Here is a 10,759-nt window from a genome sequence, read left to right as displayed (position 1 = left end):
CATATGTGGAGTCCGGTTGCCCTCTCACAGTGGAGTCGTGGACAGTGTTGACTTCTCCTGGCAATGACATGTGTAAATAGTCACAGAGTATTGCCAACCAGGAAGGCTCCCTTGAGTTTCAGTATCCACAGTTTTTATTGGGATGTGGTTATATAGGCTGGATGACTGACCTTAGTCCATAGCCCCTGCAGAAATTGAGCTGATATCAAGTAGCCTAAAGCCCCCACCAAAAGCTGACTGTCTGATGTGATCCAAGTTTCCCAGGGAAACAAAGAAACTCTTATTAGATATTCCAAGGGGTTAGAGATTACCTCCCAGGAGCCAAATGCAAAGAAAGCCAGACCACTCTTTAGATAAGATTAATTCCTTACTACACAATTCTCGAAACTCATGAAGAACAGGCAGTCTATTTTATGTACCCATATTCTGCTCTTTCCATTGTTCTCTCTTTCTTCCTGATTATCCATGATTTTTTTATTATTATTATTTATGCTTGAAGACTTCTTTTAGCCAACTTTAAGGGTGAGTCCAACAGCAACACATTCCTTTAGTTTTCTTTTGTCTCAGAATTTTTTTATTTCCTATTCATTTCTGAAGGATAGTTTCACCAGATAAAGAATTTGTGGTTGATAGTTCTTTTCATTCAGCACTGGAAAAATCTTGTGCCATTTCCTTTTGGCCACCAAGGTTACCGAAGAAAAATCCACTCTCATTTGAACTGATGTTCCCCCACCAGTAATGTGTTGTTTATCTCTGTTGGCTTCCATGATTTTTAGATTTCAAAGGTTTAATGGCATGTCTTGGCATAGATTTCATTTGGCTTATCTTGTTTGGGGCTTTCTCATCTTCATGGGTCTGATATTTTGTGTTCTTTGCCAAATTTGGGGAGTTTTCAGCCATTATTTTTTCATATTCTCTTTCAGTCCACTCTTTCTCTTCTCAGACTTTGATGATACAAATATTGAATCTTTTTATTGTCCCACAGTCCTTGAGGCTCTGTTCATTTATTTGCAGTCTATTTTTCTGTGTTGTTTATGTCAGATGAATTCTATTATTCTGGCCTCAAGTTCATTGATTCTATCCTCTCTCAGAGAAGAGTGCTTCTCCTGGCTGCTCATTGTTGGTGAGATTTCCAATGTCCAGTGGTATTGGGCTCACCGAATAGTAATAGTCAGAGGGACTCCTCTTTGATGTAGAGGTGGAATCGACCTCCCTGATCTGCCTCCCATTATTAGGCTGGGAGGGGGTGTAAAATGCCAGGTCTGGTTGGCCTTCTTCTGTTGTTGGGAGCTGTAAGATACTCTGCTTGTATGTTGTTCCACCAGTCCAGGATTCCTAAAAATTTTGTCTTCTTCTTTCTTTCAGAATTTTCCTTTGCTTGTTTCATGTACTATTTCCAGAGCTTATAGTTGTGCTTCAGAGGTAGATCACAGAGAAAAGGGAATTGGACTCCTTGGCACCACCGCCCCCCCACCTTGGAAGCCTACAAAGGGCTAAGCAGGGATGCCCAGAGACCAGATTGAGGGTCTGTGGGTCAAAAGAGTCACTATAACTGCTCAAGTAGGAGGCTGTGCCCACACTTGGAAGAAATTTCATTGGGTAGAGAAAGGAATTAGAAGTGACTCAATGGCCAAATAGCATAGTGTGATGTATAGGCTAGTGGGATAGATTTGTGGATCAAGAGAACAGTGGAGAAAACTTCATTGAATGGGAGAGGAGGGACATCAAATTTATAGAGTTACGAACATCAATAATTGTTATTATACTATTTCATCATTTAAAAGTAGGGAAACTGAGGCACAGGGAGGTCCATTAACAGCCTCTAAAAGGCAGAGCTGGGCTTTAAAGCCAGGTCTTCCTGTCCCTAGAATGCACACCTCTTCCACTGCATCTCCTGCTTCCTATTAATAGGTCCAGATCTCTGTCTTTGAGGTAAGGAGGACACACATCCTAAAAATAGAGTTAAATTGGCCTTGCTTCTCACTTTCAGTATTCTCTCCCTTGCTGAGACTTAACAGCAATGAAGCATCTTGACTAAAACATGGGAAGGGGTTAACCAAAGTCTCCAAGCCTGAGAAAAACCTGAACTTTCTTTAAAAGAGCAGAGAGGAGGCCACTTATCTAACCAGAATTGGCTAGGGGTCCCATTGCAGCCTCATTTCTTTAGAGGCACATACTGCACCCAATCTGGGCAAAGTATGGGATTCTCCTCACAGCCCCACTGCCAGTCTTCCCCACCCTTAATGAGGATTATTCATCTTTGGTGCAAACAAATACAGGTAAATAAATGTGGTTGGAATTGGAAAAAAGCTCTAGGGGGTGATGCTGCCATGAAGAGATATATGGCTAGACTGATGTAAATACAGCCTGGTAGGGAGGAAGGAGAAGCCTGATCCTATAAGAAAGATCATTTGTTTTAATCTTCTTAGTTAAACACTGAAAAAGGCTGAGATGCAATGAGACAAACTCTCCTCTATCTTCATCTCCATTAAACCCAAATCTAGACATTTGAGAAATGAATATAAAAATTTTTTTAAGTATTGTTCATCCTAGAGGGAAAATATTGTGTATAGCTGGTGCACCCTGTAATAACAGCTATAATTAATCTGTTGAAGGTCTGTGCAATTCAAAATGCAATAGACAGGAGCTCTGGCGGTTCCTAGGTTTTGCAGCCTTTGGCTTCAGAAGAAAGACTGCGGGTTCAAGAGGTGAGGATACAGCATAAAACCTAAGGGTCATCTTTTGTCAGCTCCTCTGTTATATCTTTATCTACAATGTCTTGTGTATGTCAACTTTTGGGGAAATGTTATGTTTTAAAAATCTACTCTTCCAAGTTTGGCTATAAATATCTTACAGAAACTAAAAATGAAAAACACATTTCTGTTTCATTGGTCGCATTTGTCTAATAAATGCCTTAAGGAGTCACAACTCAATCAATGCTTCCAATCTCCTGAAATTAAATTATCTTTCTTTCGTGAACTAGATAAGAATGATTTAAGTAGGTGGGATAATGTAGCTATCTCAGTGTTACTGAATGGCATTATCACCAATGTTTTTTCCCTCTTGTGTTATTTATTTCAAAAACAACCTGGGATTGCTGAAAACAAACAAACGAATAAACAAACTATTTCACTAAAGATTATGTTTGCAGAGGGTGCTCCCATTTACCCTTTGGAGTAAAAGTGTAAACTTGAGGCCAGTGGCCTTCCTCAAATGAAAAGTAGATTTGATCTTCTCCTCATTTACAATAAATTTAGAGCATTCTTACATAAGACAAGATACATACACAAATTATAATTACAGAAGAAACATGGAAAATGTTTGATTCTTTGATAAGAACAGTTTTTCTTGGTATATTTCACTTGTTTGTTAAACAAACATTTGTTAAACTATCATTATACACTAGACTCTAAGCCAGGCTCTGTGGATATAAAGACGAATAACACAGAGGCTTGGAACTCACACACTTTGTAGATGAAGAAGGACACACATAAATAAATTATGTTGATACAGTGTGTTGAGATATGCAACTACTATACAGTTGAGATACATAACTGGGCCCTAAGTGAGAAAGAGTTGGGGATGGTGGAAAACCTAGATAACATATATTTTAAAGCAGCACTGTCCAATAGAAGTTTCTGTGATGATAGAAATGTTTGATTTTTGTACTGTCCAATATGATAGCCACCAGCTGCATGTGGCTATTAAGTACTAGAAATTTTTTATTTTATTTCATTTTAATTAATTTAAATACCCACATGCAGCTAATGGCTACCATACTGGATAGTATACTTCTAAAACAATGGCTCTCAAAGCTTTAGTCTGCATGAGAACCACCTAAAGACCTTCTCTATTCTGATTCAGTAGATCTGGAGTGAGGCCTAAGAATTCGCATCTTTATAAATTCAGGTGACTCTGGTGTTGCTGATCCATGAATCTCACTCTGAGGAGCACTGTTGTAAAAAACCTAAGTCCTTGGAAGTCACCCTAGGGCTAACATCTGACCTTTTCCAGATAGACTTACTATGAAGTAAATAAAATTGGCTCCAGGGCCCCCACTTCCATGGCCCCTTCAGAGACTAAGGTGTGTCTTCAGCCATATATTCACACAGCTCATAATTTGTAAAATTTGTAAAACCCAAAATTGGTTAAGACCATCGTCTTCAACTGTGACAAAATCTCTGTCACATATCCTCTCCTGTTGGGTGATGTAGAGAGGCTGATAGCATTTTGAGGACGATGCTTAAAGGAGGTTGACTGGCTTCCACTTAATTGGGTAAGTAGAATATATTTTCGTGGTTTCCAGAGTTACTGAAGCTAGTTTTAGTATAAGAACCACATCAAGAATGCTCCCACCATCCACTCTGCTGACCTGTTGGAACTAACTAGAAGCTTCAGGCCTGGATGTTGTTGTTTTATAGACTCTCCACAGCACCAAACAGAAGTATGTGGGTCATGGGGGAGAAACAACATCTGAAATGAAAACATGGGATGTTTTCAATCATAAGATATTTAGAATTTTAAATGGAGGATTCAGTTTGTACAGGTACCTAGTCAAATGGAAGCTTTCTCCTGTAGAAATATACTTGATGATTCAGCTAATACAATTATAAACAAACCATCCTATTATTTCTTATTGAAAAGGCAAAGGTGTCTGGATAAAGCTTGAAGACACGGTTTTACTTGCAATTTGGCAAGAGATTTTGAACTGTATAAATAAAATAAGTGGAAAAATGTATTACAAAGTCCCTATTTGGATATAGAAAAGTGGTTTTTATTTTGGTCATCATTAAATTTATTAAAAAGCTATGAGAAAATCCAGCTAAAAATAAATGGAATATAAGACAAAAGTCATAAAGATGAGCAATGTAATCAGTAAAAATTATTCTGATATGAAGGAGTAAGTTTCAGCAAAGATTTTTTCTTTATATTAAACCAAAAGTAGTAATTCATTAAGAGAGTGGAAGTAAAGAATAGGATATTTGGGTTGTTTGATAGTCCAATTAATGAAGAAGAATAAGTTCCATAGCAAAATGGAAAAATATTAAACTCTTATTGATTTGGCACAAACCATGGATAACAACAACAATAATCTAAAACTCATAAGAAGCCACTAAATGAGGGCCTTGGTGACAAAATGGTTTATGAGTGCTGCCAACTCAAAAATTTTTAAGAAATTAATCAGTATACCAAAAAAGCTGAAAAGTCTTTAAATTTTATAGTTATTGTAAGGAAAAAAACTCAATAGGTATTTTCCCAAATTTGACAATAACCCTAAAAAATTTACCAAAAATAAATTAGGAAACAAAATAATCATTTTTGGTAAACTAGCAATAATTCAATAAAACACTTCAATCAACAGTGTTAGAGGAAAGACTGAATTATCTTTCTGGCCTCTTTATAGGAAAATATTACAAAATTGCCATCTGAAGAGAGAGAAGTTAAAAACAAACAAACAAAAAACGTAGGAGAAACAAGTACTTATAGAGGAAATCAGGTAGTTAATGAACTAAAATGTCATTTTTATGGTTTTGTGATGTTTATGGTGCCAGCATTTTAAATTTAATGATTTTAAATTTAATGACATATTATTTCTCTGATCATTTTGGATATTCATTAGTTTTTGCAATTTTTAATTTTTTTCAAGAGAGCTCATAAATTGTGAAAGTCTCAGGCTCCACAAAAACTGAATTTATCCCTGCCCTTCTCTAAGTCTTTATGAAGTGAATTGAAATAATGCTTCTATAAGCAAATAGACTTAGAAAATGCTTTCTTCACTAGGGCACCACAGTGCCTAGCACATAGTAATTGCTTAATGAAAACTTGTTAAAGAGAAAATGAAGAGTAAAGCCTATATACAGATAATGGCCAGCAATTATTTGAGACAGAGCTACATGCATGGGAAGGGGGGCTAAGGCACAGATCAAGGGGAACCCTCTTTTTACACATCCCATTTCATTCTTCAGTAACACAGATTTATTGGTCCTGTGATGAACACTCTGGTAGATTCTGAAGTTCTAAAGGTGTATATGACAACCCCTCAAGGAACTCTAAGTCCAGATGAGAGGACAGACCCATGTAAAATAGTGCCACTGGCGTGGTGAGGGGGCATGGTGGACACCAGAGGAGAGAGACCACCCAGGCCAATGGAGTTGGGACAAGTTCATGGAAAAGTTGTTATGAAGGAGAAGAAAGGAGAAGTCTGGCAAGAGTGGGACAGGCAAGGGGTGGAGGTGGGAACCCATGCAACCTGCTTGAAAGGGGACAGAAAACAAACCACTTGGAGTGAATAGGGAGGTCAAACAGAGTCCTGAAGGGAAAACTTGAAGCTACTTTGAGAAAATCAACTCTGAAGGCCAAGAATACCAGACCAAGGAGCTTGGCAGAATCTCAGGGTAGAAAAGAACATGCAAAAGGGTTCTGTGCATGGGAGGCGAGTGTCCAGTGGGGTGCAGAACACCTTGTTCTGTGTCACTGAGGAAGGTTGGAAAGAGGGACTCCGGGCTGGGATATCAGAACAGAGGTTACTCCACCAGCTCAGGAGAGAGAATACAGGTCAGGGCTGAGGAAGTGGAAAAACAAAGGAGGACTGGCACTGAGACACAATGCAAGAGAGGGGCTTAGAGGTTGGTTTTGTTTTAACATTTACTGAATGCCTACTATACAGCAGATGCTTTTTCATGGACTACTTCATTTAATTTCCAAACTAATCTGCAAGAATGGAGGCCATCGTCCTCATAACATACGTAAGAAAAGTGGGGCTCAGTGAAGTGAAGACACTCACCTCCAAGCACGAGGAATTCAGGCTGGTTCCCGTGAATACATTTTTTCATGCTTTTTCAATGCACCTGGCAGCGAGGTGGCGGGGTGGGCACAGTTGCAGTAGGGAACAGCTTCTCGGTGTGCAGCGTGGAAACCAAGGGTGAATGGAAACAGAGAGGCCAGCCTAAGAACTGGTGTGGGGAAAGGTGAGGAATGGCCAGTTTTAACGGGAATATTTTGGAGGAAAAGATTTTTAGTTGAACAGCTGGAGGACAGCTTCTTTTTCTTTGTTCTCCCAGCCTGACAAGTATTTTGAGTCCTGGGACGGAAAGAATCATTCTGCAGCTGTCCCTGACATTTTAAAATCTGTTCCCGATTTGGATTAAGTTGAATCTTCATTCTTGGATATGAAAGCTATTGCAAAAAAAAAAAAAGAAAAGTTTGTAGAAAGCAGTTCATTTCAGCTTTTCCTCCGTGTTGCAACTGACCTTCTTAATAAAAATCTCAGTACAAACAGGCCTCCCTGTCTCCAGTGAGGGAAAATCTAGCAGATAAGATACAGGGCCATCCAAAGTTCCACGCCACATATCTACCTCCAGGAGAGGGGTTCCTCTGCCTGTCTCCCCCAAGGGCTAGGCTATGGTCACACTTGAGGTTAAGCTAATAAAATGTGATAATAATACCGCTCCCCGGTATGTGTTCTCCATTTCCTCCAACTGTCTGAAGCTCTGTGTTTGGACAAAATTCAATCACTGGAGTATGCTCAGGAGAGATATACTTCTGTTCAATAAAGAAGGAAATATTTATGTATTTCCACAATTAACATTTTAGCAAAGACATGTTGATTTATTTAAATATTTCCTGACAAGTCAGTTTTAACATCTTATATTAATCTACCAAAGGCAACTCGCTACAGCTGCAAAACATCTCCCACTTACAAAAATCAAAATAGCTGATCACTTTTAAACTTCCTCTTGCTATAGTAAGAGTGAACATTAAAGAAACACAAAAATGATGCTACTACAACAAGAAGATGATTTTAAAGACCCCGTAGGCATTCTTTAAAGTTTGAGGGAATTATATTTAAAATGAAAGTAACTGTCTTTACTTGCACCAACTAGTTAAACGCTATCTTTAATATTTCTTTTTAAGTTGCAAAATGCTATGTGGTCATTGTAAATGATACAAATATCATAAAAATATAATTCATTCCTTTACTGCCCCTCTCAGATTATTAGACTGTCGTGGAAATGACATATAAACTGTTCGGCATAACATTTATAATACTATTCCTAGGATGATGTAAAGAAGTTAAATTCTGCTGTATAGGATCAGCTCAAAACACCTTTGGAAGGTGATGAGCAGTGGTTCTGAAATGCCTGCCCACAGACATGAGGAAGTATATGAAATATTTTCACCAGGCCCAAGCAAAATAAAAAAAATAAGAATAGTATAAATCTCAGTGTGAGATTGCCAACTGTCTTGATTGTAAAGAATTCCGTTTCAATATGAGAATGTGTCGTTCTTCCTCATTTTTTGGTTGTAAACTGTCTTTTCTTTAAAAACAATTGTAGCAATAGTAGATGTTAATTTAGAATTTTTCTTATGTCATTTATTGCAAAATAAAAAGTGATACTAGTTCAGCTCATTTTTAACCATTTTAAACATCTGTACAATTAAGTGGTATTAATTACATTCTCAATGTTGTGCAACCATCACGAACATTTTCAAATTTTTCATCACCCCAAACAGATATTCTATAATTATTAAACATTTCTCCCTCTCCCCCAACCCCTAGTAACCTCTATTTTGCTTCCTGTCTCTATAAATTTGTCTATTCTAGAAGGCTCAAATAAGTTAAATCATACATTTGTTCTTTTGCATGTGACTAATTTCATTTAGAATGTTTTCAAGATTCATGGTGTTGTAGCATGAATCAAAATTGTATTCCTTTTTAAGGATGAATAATATTCTTTGCATGTACCAGGTTGACTAGCCATTCATTTGTTAATGGACATTGGATTGTTTCTACTTTTTAGCTATCGTGCATAATGCTGCTATGAACATTGATGTACATGCATCTGTTTGAGTCCTTGCTTTCAATTCAAGTGTTAATATAGCAAATGGCTGGCTTATTGGACAGCACAGCTCTAGAGCAACCACTAACAATGTAAAACAAGGAAGGAGAGCTAAAAAGCCAAGAGAAGATATGAAATGGAATACTAAAGAAATACTGTATGAATCCCAAAGAATGCAAGAAAGAAAAAAAAGTCAACATATCTAGATATGGCAGATTAATCTTTCATCACCTTCAACTGGAATAGGACACAGGAAAGGACAGCAAGAAGGCTTGAGTAATGCAAAGAGTTTTAGTCACAAATCCACCATTAATAAACTTTGTGAACTTAGACAAGAGATCGAATCTTTCTCATCTTTCATTTATTCATTTATTATCAATAGAGCATTATAGTTAAAATGAATTTGGATATTAGCCCAGATGTGAGTCTTGGCTCTGCTATGATTCAACCTTGGACAAATTACTAAATTGTTCAAAACTTAAGTTTCTTAATCTGTATAATAGGTATTACATAACACCTACCTTAACTCCATGTAAAACACAGTGCCTGTCATCTTGGAAGCCTTTAAAGATATTTGTTGTTTATTATTACTATTATTATCCACTCAACTAACTCTAAGGACCATGAACTATGAGTTAGACATCATTCAAGGGTGAATGGCAGAGTCCTTTTCTTCAAAAGATAAGTCAGATACATAATATCTGGCTGCCAACTGAAATGGCTATTATGAGACTGAAGTAAGAAAGTAGAGAGTAGCCCTAGAGTAAAATTATAAATGTTGCTATGTCAGTATTCACATTACGATGTATGATCTTTTATTCTTGGCAAAATACAGTAACCAAGGAGCCCATAAGGATCGTGAATATAGCTCTGATCCAGTCATTCTTTCCAAAAATTAGTAGGCTTTATTCTACCAGTGAATGGGAATAAATGATGCTCATTGAAATTTAAAATGAAGTTTCTACTTGTTCAAAAAGGAACTCAGATCATGTGAATCTTACTCAACATTGGTAGGAACTAGTATTTTATTGACATTTTTCTCTACCAGTATCCTTTTGCTAAGAGTTGTATTCATTTACGTATATGACCCAGTCCCTAATTTATAGAATGAGGTTATTTCCTTAAGAGGATTACCAGGTTTTTAGTACCAAATATATAACAAGCACTTTTTATACATATTCAGTCTAGTATTGTTTTCAAACCTGAAACATGGGTTTAGCATTTTACAGATGAGACTCTATGACTTGCCGAGGTCACACAGTGATCACTGGTAGGGCCAGAACACAGAATGACTCCACCCATTTGATGCAACTTCTCCCTAACAAACTTCCTTTTCTGGTGTGTGCTTAAGAGAAAGCAGTTGCTCTTTTGTATTGGTTTAAAGTATAAAGAATTGCTCCCACATCTTCAGTTGCTCTTACCAAACATATAAAGGCTCTCCAAGGAGACCACATACTCCAGTTGCCCAGGCAAATACAGTATCTTATATTAAAGATTCCTTTTTATTACAATATTTCTATATTGTAAGCACGGTATGTTTTCTGAATAGCATGTGTCATCCTCCAAGTAAACTTAAGTCTGAAACAAATCCCATGGCAGGACTTTCTTTATCCACACCAGCTCATAACACAGTTTATTCAAGGAAAAAGAGCACTGTGCAAAAAGTAGTTAAAGATAAATATTTGTTTAATTGGATTCCCATGAATGTCTAAATTCATCAATCTCTTACTTTCCATTTCTTTTGTTTTAGTTTGATATCATAATAGAAAAAGTCAATAGCCATACACAGGTGTTTACAAAGGAGAAATATAAATGACCAACAACAATAATATAAAAAATGTTAAACTGTATTAGTGCTAAATGAAATATAAGTAAATCTAAGGAGAAACTAATGTTTATCTACTAAATCGACAAAAACA

The sequence above is a fragment of the Pteropus vampyrus genome, unplaced genomic scaffold (genome assembly GCF_000151845.1).
Source record: "Pteropus vampyrus isolate Shadow unplaced genomic scaffold, Pvam_2.0 Scaffold129, whole genome shotgun sequence".
In the NCBI taxonomy this organism is placed as follows: Eukaryota; Metazoa; Chordata; class Mammalia; order Chiroptera; family Pteropodidae; genus Pteropus; species Pteropus vampyrus.
Note: the sequence above shows the minus strand (reverse complement) of the source record.